Source organism: Corvus kubaryi, unplaced genomic scaffold, assembly GCF_017639235.1.
Source record: "Corvus kubaryi isolate FWS band 111438036 unplaced genomic scaffold, C.kubaryi_AGA036_p1.0 126, whole genome shotgun sequence".
NCBI lineage: Eukaryota > Metazoa > Chordata > Aves > Passeriformes > Corvidae > Corvus > Corvus kubaryi.
Window position 1 is genome coordinate 634,101 of NW_024580661.1, and position 17,805 is coordinate 651,905.

The following is a 17,805-nucleotide window of genomic DNA, read 5'->3' on the forward strand; positions in this document are numbered from 1 at the left end:
AGAAGGTAAATAAGTAAGTAATGAGTATTTTAGACTAAACCACTACACTCTAATTGGTGTTTCTGCCTGGTTTACAAACTGAACCCACTACAGCTATATAAATTCAAAGGGAATTACTCTACTGACTGAAGTGTTTACAGCCTAATCACTGGAAGAATTTGAAGGAACAGCTCAGCTGTGTTTGGGGCAGGGGACTTTGGTGGAAGTGGGATTAAGGTATTTTTACTAGATGGAGCCAGCAGCCCCCAGCAGTTCAGTGAGCAGGGAAGGGCAGTTTCAGCACTGAAGCACACTGAAGGCTGGCTGCTCTGTATAGGTACTGAGAAATTAGAGTGCAGAAACCAGAGAATTTTCATTGTTTTCATCTTTTGCTTTCACTGAGGGACATTCACAATATTTAATGTCTTTCTAGGAGATCTTCTATTGAAGTTCATGTCTTTATGCTTCTTGTTATTGTTGATAGACCTTGTTGTGTTTTGATGCTGGCTGAGTGCCAGGCACCCACAAAAAAACCATCTACTTGTTTTCCTCTCCTATAGCTGAGCAGAGGAGGGGGAATTGAAAACTTCGTTGAGATAAGGATTACTGAAAAAAAACCAAAAACACTTTAAGGCAAAACAGGTTCAAAACCTAAACAGTATAAAGAAGATTTATTATTAACAGAATCAAAAGTAAAAAGGGTCATGAGAACCGAAGCAAATCTTCAGAACACCTTTCTTTCCCAGTCCCTCCCTCTTTCCACCGACCACGCAGGGAAACAAAACATGGGGTTTTGGTCAGTATTTCACTTCTTAAAAATCTTTCTTCAGTATGCTTAGGGAAAAGAGTTTCTTCTGCTGTGCCATGGGATTCTTCCCACGGGAGGTGGCTCTCTGCGAACTTTTCTAGCGTGGTTTTAGTTTCCACAAGCAGCAGTCCTGCCCAAACCTGCTGCAACCTGAGTCCCTCCCATGGGCCAAGCAGTCTTCCCACAACTGCCTAGCATGGGTCATTTTAGTTCATGGGGTTTAGTCTTTTAAGGATGAGCTGTTCTAGTTTGGAAATGAAGGCTCTCTTCCTCTATCTCTAAAAGCAAGGGTCATCTCTCTCTGTTCGAGTTCCTCACTAGATTACAGCTTTTCGGTATCCACGTGCTCCAGCGTGAGTGCTTTTCTTCACGGGCTGCGCATGGATCTCTGCACCCCCCCATGCACTTCATGAATTATAGGGAAACAGTTTGTTGTATTACAGTCCTCACCATGGTTTGCAGGAGAATCTCAGCTCTGGCACTCAGAGCACCTCCTCCCTCTCCTTTTTTTTCACTGACCTCTGTGCCGCCGTGTTCTCCTCACGTGTCCTCACTTTTCCTTTTTCTCTGACTTGGAAGAAAGTTGGTGTCTGTAAGCTGCAGTTGAGAGGCTGATCTCGTCTGGGCTCCGCATCAGGGAATTGCTTGCCATGCCTCTCGCTGCTGGCCACGTGGTCCCTGCCTGTCGCAGTGACCGCTTTCTTCAGCCCTGCCAGCACCTGCGCTGTGCGGCAGGAGTGGGGAGCAACTGAAGGCTCAAGGCTTTAAAGCTGCTACTCTGGAGTTCAGCTCTGCCCAGGGGAGCTGAAGCCCCAGGTGCTGTGGCTGTCAGCAGCCCTGACGAGGGAGAGGATAAGGAGTAGCGAAGAGGCTTGTCTCAGGATACAATTCCAAGTTTATTGCCCAAAGGGAATCCAGGGAGCACAAGCACAGACCAGATCTGTGCAACAGCTTATAAAGGGAGGTGTTACAATGGGGATGGCCCAACAGGGGACCAATAGGGGTCTTTGGGGAGGGATATGGACAGGGATGGACATTCACAGGGATCAATAGTCTTAAGGGGTGGAGGGACAGGGATCAAATGCCCCAATGGGGTGTTGAGGTTTAGGGGATTTCCAGAGGGGAGGTATCAGAAGGGGTAGGATCTCAGGGGATTGACAAGGACCATATAAAGATAAACAGGGAGGGCTTAGGTGATGGACACCGAACTTTGGGGAATAACAGGAGGAGTCTGGGTGATTGATGGAGAACTGACTGGAACAAGGGGAGGAGAACAACCATATAAGGAGCACTGGGGAAGTGGCTAGAGTTCGGGGTGTACCAGCTGGGAATTGGGGCAAGGGAGTAACCGGGTTAAACCATTAAAACATAAAACCACATTACCACACCTGCCAACACCGCACGGGTGGCTCTGACCTCAGGAGGGCCCCAGCTGTGTGGTCCCGGCCTCAGGAGGGCTCTGGCTGTGCAGTCTTGGCCTCAGGAAGGCCCTGGCTGCACGGCCCCTGGCAGCCCCCACCAGCATGGGCCCCAGCGGCCGCCTCACCACCCCTTGGGAGAAGAAAGAGAGCTTCCCGCGGTTTTTCCTTTCTTAAATATGTCATCACAGACATGTTACCAACTTGTCTAATTGGGCTAGTAACCTGCTCATCGTCAGAGCCTTCAGCGATTGGCTCTGTGCTGGACATAGAAGTTTTGAGCTTTTCTCCCACCCCCAGCAAAAACCAGGCTGTGTTAAACCAACGCAGGCCTCTAAGTGGAGGTTTGATGAAGGCATCTGCAGTGGGATGGAGGTGCTAGAGGGGGAAATGGGTGTAAGGAGAGAAAGGAGAATACACTTGGGGGGTTAGATGGTTTCTTGGAACCAGGAGTAGGCTTTGGAAGCAGGTTTAGCCTCAGGCCACCCAACAAATGGGCTGGTGTCCTAACAGTAAGACACAGGACAACAGAGGGGACTTCAGGAATATAATCACAACATTTTGCTGTGGTAAAGTTGCTTCCTGTGTTTGAACCTTCAGAAGAGGCAAGGATAAGCACACAGGTCAGTGCATCCCAAAAGACGCTGTTCTACAGAGTGGATGCTGGTGCTCAGAATGTCATGTGGTGCAAAACTGGGTACCCTTGCATGAGAGAGAGGGGGAAATAGCAGGAGGGAATGATTGAGACAGTGAGTGATGGAAACACCAGGACGGGATGTTCTCAGTGGCCTTCCAAAATTCATGTTGTCATTGTACTAAATAATGCTGTGTTTTTGTGCAGTGATAAATACTGCTCTTCTGAATGCTGTGCTCGCTTCACTGATTTATTTGTTATGAGTTATATCAATGACCCCTCTTTCATAATTAGGTTGACATGCTCTTCAGCGCCCTTGGCAAGTGTTACTCAAAATAATGCAACCTAAAATCACATATCTCAATCTCCAGGGCTGAAATTTGCCTGCTAATGCTCTCCCAGTGATCTCCTTGAGTGGTGACTGGAGATAAAATGCTGTGGGAAGAAATGGCAGTGTGTTGGTTGGGAATAGCTCTGCATTTCTGTAGTTGGAGTCCCAGGGCATAGCTATAGTTTTGTTTCTTCTCTTTCCAGCCCAAACTTGCAGCAGATTGTTGGAGATAAAATAATGACAAGGTAGTAAAATCCCAGCAAAAGTAATTGGTGAGGAATAGCTTGTCATTAACAAATAATGTTGTAGCATATAGCTACAAACCTCCTCATGTTCAGCAGGGAGAAATAAAAACACAAAAAGTAAAAAGGCTCATTAATTGAGTGAGGAAAAACAAAATTGTTCACAAACACTGCAGGGGAGGAAAGAATAGAAAGTTAAGGAAAGGAAAATAATTACATGAGAAATCTACAGAAAAAGTTTTGGATTGTATCAGATCAGTCCCATATCCATTCACATTTCCTGAAGAAAGCCCAATCCCATACTGAGAGAAGTATGAACACAGAGTTGTTCACAATAGTCCTCTGAAAAGATATGTTTTTCACTAAGCTGCTGCTCTAGTACCCAAAGGAGCTGAACTTGTTTTCTGACCTCTTAAAATTTCCTGGGTCACCTTGAGCCAAGGCTTGAATCTCTCTTGTCTGAGGGTTTAATGACACATTCCTGTGCAGAAGGAGCTGTGAGCAGATTGATGGTGAGTGCTGGCCAGGAATTTTTTAGGAGCTTGTTTGCATGGCAGGAGCAGGGTCTTGAGCCTTGGCTTCCCCAGTGACAGACTACTGTCCTGGTACAGTCGGGACACTGCTGCTCTTGGCCTTCTTCCCTGCCAGGCCTATTAACTACACAGTAATCAGCCAGGCTACTAATTAGGGGCCGGCTGGTTGGGCAGTTTGGGCTGGTGACAGCAAAGGCAGCAGAGCTCACCTGAAGGCTTGTTCCCAGGGAGAGAGGGGAGTTGTGTCCTGCCCTGTGCCTCCCTCTTCCCCTTGGCTGTTGTCCCCTGTGTTGCACTGGCCTTAGCCATGAGCCAGTTCAATGATATACCAGAAAGTTATTTGCCTTTTTTTTCCCTCTTTTGCCTGGTTGCTGTTTTCCATCATGTTAGTGCGTCCAGGCAGGGCTTTGCTCTGAGCTAGAGCCAGCAGAAGGCAGCAGCAGCAGCAAGCAGGCAGCAGGAGAGACTGGGAAGGAGGGGGCATCCTTTTTGGCAGCAAAGCTGATACCTTCTCATTATGTCCTGTGGAGCCATAATCTGCCAATCATTCAATTAAATGGTTCTACAAGAAAGGATGTGGGTGAAAGGCAAAAGAATAACACTGGGAGCCAGAGCAAAATAAGATGAAATACTGTCCTGGAAGCATTCCAGCTCTGTGCTGTGTAAACTTCATGCTTTGCAACCCTGGCATCACCTTCTTGGTGCATGAATAATGAATTGCTTTCCATTTTGACAGTCTGTCCCAGATTTGGCTCACCTCACAGTAGCTAACTAAAAGTCAAGCCTCTAGTGCCAAGGTTATTCTATTGGCTTCCTTTAGAGATGGAAAAAAGGGTCAGGCACACTCAGGAAGTGATACATGCAGCCTGGCTGGAGATGGAGTTTGTCCCTCTCTGGAGGTGCTGAAGGAGCCAGGCTGTTGCCTTTGCCCAGGGGGAGGCTCCTCTCATTTAATGCATTCTTGTGTCCAACTGGGATCACCATCAGCTGGGCTCTCTCACTTGGAGAGAACCTGCCAAGCATGATGCTCATCATCTCCAGCCTGTGGTGAAGGCTGCAGTGCCTCCCCTGCTCCCAGAGAGGACCAGGGCTCCTGCCCCAGGCACCAAGTTGTTCAGAAACTTGTTCAGGAACTTGCCATCTCTCCTGGCAGGGGTAAGCAGTCCTCCCACATGGATGAATCACACCTTGAGGTGTGATGGGTAAGGTCTGGTGTTATTCTGGATGCTCCAGGGAGTGTGGGTGTCCTGGGGTGCCTGTGTTACGAATTCCAGCCTTACATGGGTGTCTCAGAAATCCAAAGGGCACAGACCACATGTGTGCCGAGGTTGGGAGGCACCTGTGTCTTTTCTGAGGCAGCTTCAGTCTGATGGAATGAGTCACCTCCCCTCTGTGTGTTTTCAGCATGGGGCAGAGAGGGTGTTCTCCATACTCTGGGGCAGGGCTTTTTCTCAGAGTGTTGGTCTTGTCTGTTCTGGGACACTCCTGCCCCCCTCCTTTCCTGATGTGTCCCCAAAAGGGAGGATGCTGTGGAGCTGGGGATGTCCCACTGGGAAGAGCAGGGAGTGTGTGGGGCTATGGCCTCAGCACAGAACATTGCCCCCCATTAGGAGCTGGTGGTGTCCTTGGCAAGCACAAGTGGTGGAGTTTGGAGCATGGCTGAATGGGTCATATTTGGTCAGCAAAAGATTAAAGTTTGGGTTATAAATTTTATTTCCATACCACTTAAATTTGCAAAGGTACTTTTCTGTAATGATTATTTTAAAATAGCCCCACTGTTCCAGGGACCTCCTAATTATCGGAGTATATTTTATCCAAATCCATCCCCAGGATGGGTGGTGCAAGGGTTCACAACAGAAAAGGTAATGAGAATGTAAGTGGAGAGGCGAACTATCTACATGAGAAATCCAGATGCAATTGATTTCTCAACAGTATACAGGTTGTTATTTGGCACATGAGCAATGACCTGATCTGCTAATAGGGTAAAGCCCTAATAATCTGTTACCAGAATGTTCTAAAAGCTTAGTGTTGGTAGCACACAGATAACTTACTATGAGTGGGAGGTATTGCCAAATGGAAAGGGGAAATAAAAATGGGTAGGGGGGGAGGGCAGGAAATATGAATGAAATCAGGAACTTGAAAGCAAAGCAAACCAAACCTTTGGTTACAAGACAGTGCATTTCTGAGATACCCCACAGGGACCAATTCTTTTAGGCCATGATTTGGATGCCAGCCAAGTTAGTTCTAACTTTTATTTTGGCACTGGACATGATGATAAAATATTTTAGGGCTTGAATTAGATTTAAAATTTAATTGTGTAGAAGATTCAGAACACAACAAATAGTAAATAATTCTAGTTGGTATGGGGCTTCTCATTATCAAGGCTGAAAATTATTTAGAAAACACGTCTTTCCTTCTTGGATTATTTCCCTGAAAACCAAAGAGTGAACCTGGCAAGGCTTGTTATAGGAAAACAGAAAATTACCAGGAGGCATTAGTACAGTTGATGTGAGTAAATAATTCAGTTTGCATTTTGGGGATATAATATTCCTGACTGAACTATCAGAGCTGGAGATAATTGGGCCTTTCATATGTATATTTGCATGTGTCATTCTGTTGTTGCAGATAAACAAGCATGGAGTTCTTTGCATGTACAATAATGTTATTATCAGTTCTGTGATAAGACCAAATGAAAGCACTTTCTTTCTTTCCTCTTCATGCAACTTGGCAGCCAAAACATCCTTGGGTTTAGCAAACCTGAAAATAGTTTCCTGCAATTTTGTGCAAAGGAAAAGGAGAGATGAAGGTTAAAGGATCAAATGAGCTTTCTGGTGTGAGGGGTTAGCAAAACCCCCAGGTCCAGCTGTGGAGGGGAGGAGAAAAGAGGAATTGTTTTATCAAGTGTTGGTAATTGATGCTCAAATTCCAGCAGAAAGAGTAATCTCCATGTGCTTGCCAAGTGCTGTGCTGCTGCAGAGCACTTTAAGGATTCAGCTGAAATTTCCTTGCAGGGCAGTACAGCATTCATGACCTGAAAACGCAGCCAGAGTTTGCAGTGCTCGGTGCTGGATCATTAATAGGTGTGATGGAGATCAGGATCTTTAGGATTCAGGCTGGGTGCAGATACCTCTGACAACACTCTGCCAGCTTATAAAATCAATCTGATAAGGACAGTCTCCACACAAGAAGCCAGGTATTAAGAAGAACATTAACAGATAAAACACCTTTTTTCAGCACCTGTGAGATGCTAGCAAGGATGCCAACATTTTTTCTAATCCTCCTGCCCCTACTTTTGGCTGTACAACTACTTCCTGGGGCCTTACTTTTCCCATGGCTTAGATAAAGATTGAGATTTATGGAAAAAAAATCTTCTTGTCTCCAGTACTCAGTGAAGGAAATAACTTTTTCTTTTTCTTTCTTTTTTTTCTTTTTCTCTTTTGTTTTGTTTTGTTTTGAGCCCATGGTGAAAATTCTGGAACGACAAAGATCAGGTTGGACGATCAAGTTTGAAATCTTAAGCACTGAGATCTTGGAAACAGGGACAAGTAGATGGAGCTGAGGACCAACAACACTTAAATTAAGCAGATATTGATTTTACTGAAATGAACATCAAGTTTTATTGATCTGAGAGATAAATATTGACTGAAGCATCCTCATGTGTTCCCTAACCTGTGCAGTTGTTTTACCCCTGAAACAGGTTTCCTTCTTTTCCCTTGTCCCTTCCCAGAGAATAATATCTTATCTCAGCTGCACTAAACTTGTGCTGTTTTTGCAAAGCCAGCGTTGTTTTCCAACTCGCTGTTGTAAACATCAGAGACAGGAAAAATGGCTGTGACTTAATAAATCAATAAAGCCCTATGCCCAAACAGCTATTAACAAACTAAAAAGGTGTTTGGAAATCCAAACAACCTCTTAAAAAGTAATAACAAAAGGCTCTGCAGCACAGTCAAGTTCTTGGCTCCTCTTACAGAGAAAATCTTTTAAAAAAATGGGAAATTGCACTTTGAGAAAGTGATGATTTTTAATTTTTTTTAGGGAAAAAATTATTGCCTCATTCCTAGTGCTGTCTAAAATATTTTATTGAACTAATCCTTTATTACTTTAATGTAAATGCCAGTTTACAAGGGCACAGAAGTTCTGCAAGTAGTGGAGAAATGAGAATTTGTAGGGACGGACCAAAATAGACAACATGGGTGAATAGTAAGACAATTACTTTTGAACTATAAGGGTATGCCTCTGTGTTAAAGGGATTAAAATTCAAACATTTCAAACCTTGAAGAGCAGCTACATGATTGCAGCATGTTCATCTGGGCAAATGCAGGCTCCCGGTGAAGAAAGAGGGCTTTTGCTATGGATCTTACGTGTAATTTAGGTCGAAGTATTTAGAAAAGTACAAAATTCTGATATAGTTTTCAGGATTTTATAATGCTTAAGGTTCTCCATGCTGCATGTGGAAGACTGCCCAGGAAGGCAAATGAATGAGTATCATATGGTAACACAATTGGAAGGAGGAAGAGACAAATGGCTACAAATTCTCTCCAGGCAAGTTCTTGCCTTCTGAAACAATAAATCATTTTGTTTCCCACTGAAAACAACTTCATATTGGATTTAAGCAATCATGAAATGTGGACACAGAGAGCCCCCACTAATTTTCTCTCTGTGGATCAGAGGAAAACCCAAGTGGAATTTAGACGTGCATTATGATAACTTACAGAGATTTCACAGCGACCTAGTTCTGAAATTGCTTATCAGTTTATTTCACCCTGAGGAGCTGAAGACAAATGGCCCAGAGGGAAAGGAGTGGTTCACAGCAAGTTCCCATTGGCAGCAGATTACCAATGGAAGAGTGAGTTTGGGTTCATTGACTCTTTCAGCTTGAAAGACAAGTTTTGAGTAGAAAGTCCAGAACAACAGAGCCACTCGAATGTGGGGTAAAAGTGCCTGCCACCAAGAGAAATCAAACAGTGGGTTTGGAAAGAGCTGGAGGTGGAAGGGCCCAGTGGGGTGCTGGAGAAGCTCTGTCCATCAGGAAATAGGGAATAGGTGTGTTTTTAATGGCTAAGCAGCTACCTGTGCAGAACTTTTTGATAACAGCTTTCTGAAAACCTGTGATTGTTTGGGAAGGGAAATTGTGACAGAAATAAACATCCTGCTTTCAAATTTCATGTCAGATTTCCTTCATGGCTTTCGTCATCAGAACTCCACCAATTACCAATTGCTGTCTTTCAGCACTGTAGTCATCCCTGATGTGAAAGCCCCACAACACTTTTAATGTCATTTTGTCAGAAATGGTTTTTTTTTGTGTGTGGGGAAATAAATCTGCTTTGCTGTATTACTCCAGAGAGCATCCAGTGTGTTCCTGTGTTCACCATGCACACTTTTTCTGGTATAATTATTGTGATGGTGCACAGCTCTGTGTGTTCTTGTGGAAAAGGTTTTATCAGAAAATGCTATTCAAGCAAGGGGAAGGAATCCCATTTAAAACTCACTAACATTTTTCAGGCAGTTTTTCTGTTTGATTGGCGTATTTAATGTCCCCAGGTATAGCATTAAGCCTTATAAATGAGAAGCCTGCATTAACAGAAGTGACCTAACAAACAGGGGCTGGGGAAGCATTCAGGCTGGCAGCAAATGTGGAAAAGAGCTACAGTTTTAGAAGAATCACAACATCCTAAGACTATGACATTCCTGAAATAAAGAGACATCCTTGAGCATGGTCACAATATGATGGGCTGGGAATCATTCCCATCACCTTCTCCTTAAAATTCATTTGCCCAAGGTAAGATGGGATGACTTCTGTGTATGTTGCAGAACTGAACCAACATTTTTCTTATCACCAGGTACTTTTACTGTATTTTTCCCTTAGATTTCATAAAAATAGCCCCTGAAGGAAAAATTCCTCTCAAAATTATCCAGATTCTTGGAGATTCTCAAGCATCTAAAAAATCTTGGGGATATTCTCCCCCTCCTCTCAGCATTCATTTAGAATTCCACCTGCTGACAAACATCCCTATCAGTGCACAGGGCAGTGCCAGCAGACAGTGCCAAGCTGCTGCAGCTTCTCTCCAAGGGTATAGGATCAGGCCAGGCCAGGCTGAAAGTCACTGCCAGTGATGAGTGGCAGATTTTTTTCTTTCTGCTCACTGAAAAATGTGTGGTGATTGCTTGAGGCCCTAAGTGCAGGTAGGGTTTCTCTCCTTGACGAAAGCTCTGTGTGTGGGCAACTGCCTTGAGATGGGGTGGTGATGCGATATTTTTATTGTATTTTCATATGTTCTCCGTACCCCAATGGTTCATCCCCACCTTCCCCACCCCTATTCCCAGTTGGTTTGCCCCAGACCCAAGCCGCTCCCCTGGTGTTCCCTATATGGTTGTTCTCCTCCCCTTGTTCTAGTCGGTTCCCCATCAATCACCCAAACCCCTCCCGTTATTCCCAAAAGTTCTGTGTCTGTCACCAAAGCCCTCCCTAATTACCCTTATATGGTCCCCGTCAATCCCCCGAGATCCTGCCCCCTCAGATACCTCCCCTCTTGGAAATCCCCTAAACCACGACGCCCCATTGGGGCATGTGACCCCTTTCCCTCCACCCCTCAAGACTGTTGGTTTATGTGAATGTCTATCCCTGTCCATATCCCCCCCCCTATTGGTCCCCTGTAAAGCCATCCCCGTTGTAACGCCTCCCTTTATAAATTGTTCAAATCTGATCTGGGCTTCTTGTCCTCCGTGGATACCCTCCAATAAACCTGGATTACCTCCCGTGGCAAGCCTCCTCACTACTTTTTATCTTTCCCTTTGTGTAGGGCTGCTGACTGCTACAGTGCCTGGAGCCTTCGCTCCCCTGGGTAGAGCAGAGGCTTCAGAGGAGCAGCCTTAAAGCTCCGTGCCTCCAGGTGCTCCCCACTCCTGCCGCACACCGCTGGAGCTAGCTTGGGCAGTGGACAGCAGCGGTCACTGCGACAAGATGGGGACACTGGAGCACACCTGGCACAGGACCTGTGGTGATGTGGCCTGAGGAGCACACAATCATCACCTTCTTTCCTTCTTCTGACTTTGTCCTTACCAGGTGTTTTTTCTGTTCTCAAGCTTTCCATTTTCTGTGGAGATAAACAGAGGTTTTCACCCAAGGCAGTCTTCCAGTCAACTGGAGAGAAAGACTGCAGGAACAAACTGGAGGCTCAGGTGATCCCAAAAATCACAGGACTAATCTTTATTTGAGATGGCTGCGTACATCAGTGCTCAGAAAATGTAAGGGCTCCCAGCAAATTTATATCACAGTTGCTTATTTTATTGTGCTTGTTCTTCAGCTGTCTAAGGCTGCATTGTTTTACGCTTTTCCTAGAGCTTCCTGCTTCTTCCTTACAGCACTTGTCTCGATAGGAGAAGGACAAAAGAAAAAGTGTTACAGAGGGACATGAGACAGAACAAATTGACAGCCCAGGGAAACAGCAGTAAAATGGGAGTAGGTGTGGATCTTGAGGAAAAACAGAATATTATGAGTAGATTATGATAAATTTCTCAGTAAGTCAGTAGACATTTGTAAGTTGTTAATTAGTGATTAAATAATTATTTTAAAGCAGACGGTAAGTTGAATTGGTTTCTTTGCAAAGTAGCAAATTTTAGAAGATGAAATACTTTTAAATGAGGCATTAAGCTAAAACACTGATTCTGCCCATCGCCTTGGGATCTTGGGTATTAGATTCTGCCTTTCTTTCACAAACTGCTGGGTTGTGTCAGATGCAATTTTGGCTCTGTTTTGATGTAGGACACCACAGATGCTTTGAATGCACAGTCATAAGTAGAACATGGAAGTAATGGAAGGACTCATGTAACTTGATATTGCAAGGGAATACCTTGTGATGTACTAACCCTGTTAGTAAGTTAAATGAAATTTGACTCATGAAAATTGATGTGTAAATCCACAGAGAAAATTCAAATCAAACCTGACTTTGAAAGTTTGAAATATCACATTTATTTCTCACTTCCTCCTGTTATTATTCACAATCTCATACCATCCTGAGACCAGAAAAACAAACTCCGAAAGCGAGAAGTTCTTCTCCCGAACAATAGGAATCTTTCAAAGAAATCCTGTTCCTATGAGAATTTGAATACATTTTGCAGCCCTACAAAGGGTGAGATGTTTCGAAAAAGAATTCAGTTAGTACCTGGCCAGCTAGGCAGCCTTCGGCTTGGCAGCTCTCTTGTGACTGGTCTCTGCAAAACTTCAGCAGTACAGATGTAGTAAGACTTACTTCAAGAAATGTATCTGTTTGTATTTATTCTGGCTCTTTAGGAGATCCCAGAAAATGCTACAGGTTAGGATATTATTGGAGGGAAAGGACCTTGTGGCTGCACAGCATGCTGTAAGTTCTAGCATGTTTTACTAACATTTGCATAAACAATACCCACAGCCAAAATCAATGTCCCCATTTGTAAACAGTGATTCACCTGCATCCCAAGTTAATTGTTTTATATGAGTAGGTTCTATAATGATTTTTTTTTTTTTTTTTTTGGTAGTCATTCAAGCCAGTCATGTTTGCAAACTAGTTTTCTATTGGTTTTATTGACTTCTTCCAGAATTTCTCTCTTGGCAAGTTTCTTATTGTTCCTTATGTGCTTATCTATTAAAACTAGTGTGTGAACTTGGAGCATGAGGATATGGCCTTGCTTTATGTTTTCTGGAGGTGACAGCAGCCCGTGCTCTGGGACTGACTGAGCACACGTGTATGGAGTGTCCCTGGGGAGTTCCATCACGATGGCTGTGCACGGGCTGGCTCAGCAGTTTCAGCTTTTCCAGGAGTCCAGAGGCAGAGTTGTATTTTTGTGCTTTATAGCACAACTCCTGCTGTTACAGACAACAAAAAGAGAAAATGAAATTGTGTTATTTGTCTGGAAAAAGTGGTTGAGCTACATTTTCTCTGTGCCCTTATGCTGACAAAATTTTGTGAGATCTGTCTTGAAATGAGTATGGGTCTGAATACACTGTTGAATTTCAACATATTGTTTGATAGTCTACTATAGAAAAGATATATTGGAGCTACCGAGTCATCTCCATGCAGTTATCTCTTATATTGTAGGAGTTTTCAACTGAAACTCTCAGGAAAAACAAACTGTATTTGAAGCTAATGGCTCCTTTTGTCACTATAAGTCACATACAGCTGAACATCAGGTGCTTGGGTAAGACCAAGCTCACAGATCTGCTCTTACAAATGGAAGAACTAAAGAGCAATCTCATATCTCATTCTTTGAACATAAGAAAGATAGCAAACTGAAAATTCTGGTACCATGCTTATTACTTTTTAATCTTTTAAACCAGTATTTCTCTCTTGCCTATGTCTTCTTCCAAAAGAAATGCTCTCTGAGGTGCTGCAGTGCTAATCCTCATCACACAGTCTGTCCAAGGTGATTTCTGGTGCTTAAACACAACCCTGGAAATCCAAGTTAAATTAGTTGGAGTAAATGTGAAGTCACTAAAGAGAAGCACTAAACAGTGCTATCAGATCCTTACTGTGGTGCAAAGCTAAATGTATACACTGCAGTCTCTGTTATTTTTGGAATACTGACATCTATGAATGGAATACTGACATGAAACCCTAACAATTAAAATAGTCATGTGTAAGGTGCAAGGAATTTGTAACACTGATACAGCTTGATAAAAAGAGGTGATGGTCTCTTTGGAACAGTGAAATCTGTTTTACCTGAGGATTATAATTGGACCAGGCTTATGTTTCCTTTTAATATCAGTAAAGGACTGTTTAGGCATAGTTCCTTACTCCACTAATGTTTTCACTGTAGGAATATTTGAGATTTCCTCATTGTTGCATATGTGTGAATCTAGTGTCAGTCAAATCTCCACCAATACCAGAGACAAAACATTTCAGATATGCAGACACGAATCATTAACAATGTTTACTCATTTCACAAAGGTCTTTTGAGTATCTTAATCTAGCCTTGTTGTTGATTGCTACTAGCTCCACTTAGTATTTATTTGCATGAAGCTCCTTTTATGAAAAAATTCAAAAAAGAATTTGCAATTTTAGATGTCCTAAAGGTAGGATTTTCTTAATTTGAACTTTCTAAATAGAGGGAATTCAGTTTCTTTCTTAGATGGAATTCCTTGCTGTTGTGATGCCAAAATCGGAGGCACCTGATGACTGTCAGACTGTAGAAGTTCATGAAGAACAGGTTTTGTTATCTGTTGAAAGTAAATAGATCTTAAAAGATTTGTTTATTGCTACTTGAATGGAAACTTTGGAATCAGAATATAAAAGGAATTCAAACAGAAATTACATGACTTCCTGGACCTTGTGAGAACTGGTGTTGAATTAGGCTTGTCCTTTGATTTGTTTTATTCTTGGCTCTGTTAGGAGGAAAAGGACTTTCACTTCTCTTGGTGGGGGTGATGCCCACTGCCTGTTTCCATGCTCTTATTCCTTCTTTGCGGCATGTCTGTGAGTCCACTGGTTCTGTTGTGTGGCTGATGAGGCCAGTGCTCTCAGGAGGCGACACACACAGTGCTCCAGGAGAAGAGAAACACACACACACAGTGCTCCATGAGGGGACACATATGCACACAGAGTACTCCCATGAGGGAACACGCACACACACACACACACACACACACACACATACACACACACACATACACACACACACATACACACGGTGCTCTCAGGAGGAGACACAATGTTCCAGGCTCCTCCTCAGATCTGCCTTTGGAAGGGGAAGCTGGAGGACAGAGGAGCTTAAGGACAGCAGGGGGAAGAGAAGCTGATATTCTGTCTATTGACTTAGTAAAAATGACATTAAATATTACCAGAGGAGAAAGTGAAAAGGGGTCATGTAGGTTTATTCGGAATAAGCATTTACTCTGTGTCATCATAACTTAATGAACAGATCTAGGAGAATGCCCATTTTGTGTGTGGAACTATAGTTCACTTCCAAAGCAAAGTGAAGGAACTGTAGGCTTTGAAGTGTCAAAAGTTTTCAATTAGTGTGCATAGATGGGAAGTGTGTGTTTATTAGTCATAAAATAACATATTAATCGTTCTCTGGTGATAGTGAGTAATCTCTTTGTAGCAGAGAGTATAATATTCCAGTCAGTAATTCCACCTACACAGGGCTCAGAAATAGGTGGCTTTCTGGAGGCTCCTGTCCCTCTCTGTTGACAATTTCGGAAGCCAAAATATGTGACTCAGTCTTACTGGTTCATTTTTGGATGGTGAAACTTAGGGAGTTAAGGGAGGTAAGTCCTGTGTTCTCCATGATGCAGATCCTTAGATACTGTTAAGCTGCAAGGTTTGAAAGGGAAGACTGAGGCCAAACTTCGTGTTAGGGTGTCTTCCATGACAAACCTGGATCTCCTGTTAAGCAGCCTGCTCCCTGCTTGGGTATGGAGTTAAGCAGCCCCACACTTTAGAATCCTTTGAACTTTTCCTGGGCTCAGTCTCAAGCTTTTCTCTTTGCTTTCCTGTTTGCTTTCAACTTCTGTTTCCCTCATTTCTTGATGATGGAGTTGTGCCACATCATTAACTGTAAGATTTATGGCTGCAAATGTTCAAAGAATGATGGATTTTATTACAGTCACCACAGCCATGTTAAGGAGGCCATCTTTAATACATTATTGATGCTCTAAACCATTATTTTTAATAGTGTTGTGCACTGGGAGAATGCTGCCAGTGGAATGGAAGCACAGATGAAGAAGAGTTCTGGAGCAATAATCCAGTAGGAAGTCACTCTCTCTGAAGCATCTCTAGCTGAATATGTGCACTCTTACTTTGAGCCATTAACTGTGGAGGAAGGATTTACTGCTGGAAGTGCAGGATAATTTGACAACTTGTAATTAATTTTTATATTGGTAAAAATCACATGAATAGAGCTTGACATGGTAAATGTTTGCTCTTTGTCAAGCTTACCTAAATGAATTCCCTGTGGCAGTCTAGCATCAGACATTGTAGGCACATGGCTTTGTTTGAAGTAGTTCATGCATTATTTCCTCCTTTGCCTGCATTTTTGGTTTGGATTTTGGTTTTTCTTCTTCTCACCCATAAGGCTGAAGAGTTAGTGTCTTTTCTAACTTACAGTTTCTGTAGGCAATTCCAAATCTAGAGTTACATTATGCTACCAAATAACTAATCTTTATCTCCTAGGAATGAAGAATTTTATTTCCAATTTTCAGTTCTTGAAAGCATAAATTTCCAAACATCTTCCTTGACAGCATGAAGGTTGGAGTGGGTCTCTGCCCCAGGGGGGCACACATGATGTGCTACTTCCACAATGACATCTCAAAACCTGCCAGAGGCCCCAAGGGGAGGCAGATAGCCCCCTGAGATGGTGAAAATATTGTAAATGAGATGTGCTGAAATTTGCATTTTAGTGCCCAAATTAAGGCTTCTGTGGTCTTATTTAGCTCACCTCTTGCAAAGTGAAAGCAGCGTTGAACATGGTTATTTACATTCATGTGTTGTAAATACAGTCAAAGAAACTCTGCAGCCTGACATTTCCCAGAGGAAATGAATCTGTTTCTCTCTTGTTTTGTGTTTTTAAGGAGAAATTCAGTGCTCTGCCTTGAGCTTTTCCCATCAGAGGAGATCTCTCCCAAAGGGCCCCAGCTGTCTGAGGCTCTGTGTCTGCACATGAAGGGCAAAGGGAATGGGTTATGACAGACTCCAATGCTTGAGCTAAAAAAACTAAAACCTAGGAAATTCCAGCAGTAAGAAAGGGTGCAGGATGACAATTTTAGGCCAGGCTGGAGAATTTTGCGCATCATGGACTCTGATAACTCCTACAAACAGAGCAAGAGTGAATTCCTGAAAGGACATGATAAAATAAGCAGGTGAATGTCAATGTTGATGTTGCTTTTCTGTCAAATTAGCGAGGCAGAAGGCAGGTGCTAGCACAGGGGTGGGTGATTCAGCGCAGGTTCAGGATGTGTTTTCTTCAGGCTCTATGCCTTTGTTTCTTGGGCTGCCTTGTGATTACACCCGACTCTTTCCAAAGCCTCAGTATAAACCCATGCTCTCCCTCAGAGCTCCCTTCTGTGCCAGCTCCTCCTTCAGCCAGGGAGGGGCCAGCTCTGCCCCCTGGTTCCAGCCCACCTTTCTCCACATTGAATTAATGGCTTGGTCAAAGCTGAGGATTTTTCATCCTGTGGGACAGATCAAGGACTTAGTGCAGAACTCACTCAATTTCCAAAATAAAAAGATAAGTATTTTTTCTGCTGGTCACTGCAGGTGAAGGGCTAATTTTACCTCTTTAAGTCTTACCATTCACCTGTAAATCTGCTGTGATACCCTGGGCTCTGTTCAGTTGTTAATAGTATTTATATTATACTATCTATTTAAAAAATTCCTTTTTTTTCCTTGTCCTGCAGGAAGGAAAAAACAGCAAGAAAATATTTTATAGGTATTTTATATATAAAATATAGAATTCTAAATCATGCTGCTACTCTTTATTCTTTTTCCTATGCTTGTTAATAAGCACGATATTTGTTACTTCTGTTATTTCCCATCCTGCAACTCAGTCCCAGCAGCTTTGTTGTAGATGAGAACTAGTGAAATTAGAGCAAAGTTCTTGGTGGCTCAAAAGGAACAGAAAATCCTGTAAATAATAGCTCCTCATTGGCTGAAGTCAAGAGGCAATTTCAAGAAGTCTCTGATGTTCCTAATTAGTTCCTAATTTCCTAAATTTCCTAAGTTCCTAAAGGTGTCCTTTACAAACCCTCCCCAGGAAGCTGAAGGCAAACCATGTAAAAGGAAAACAGCTAAAAATCCTTGTGAGCCTCTGGTCCTCAAAAAGAAAGTAGCTTTCACTCCCTCAACACTGCACTGACCCACTGCTCTCATTTTCTTTGGGCTTCTATAT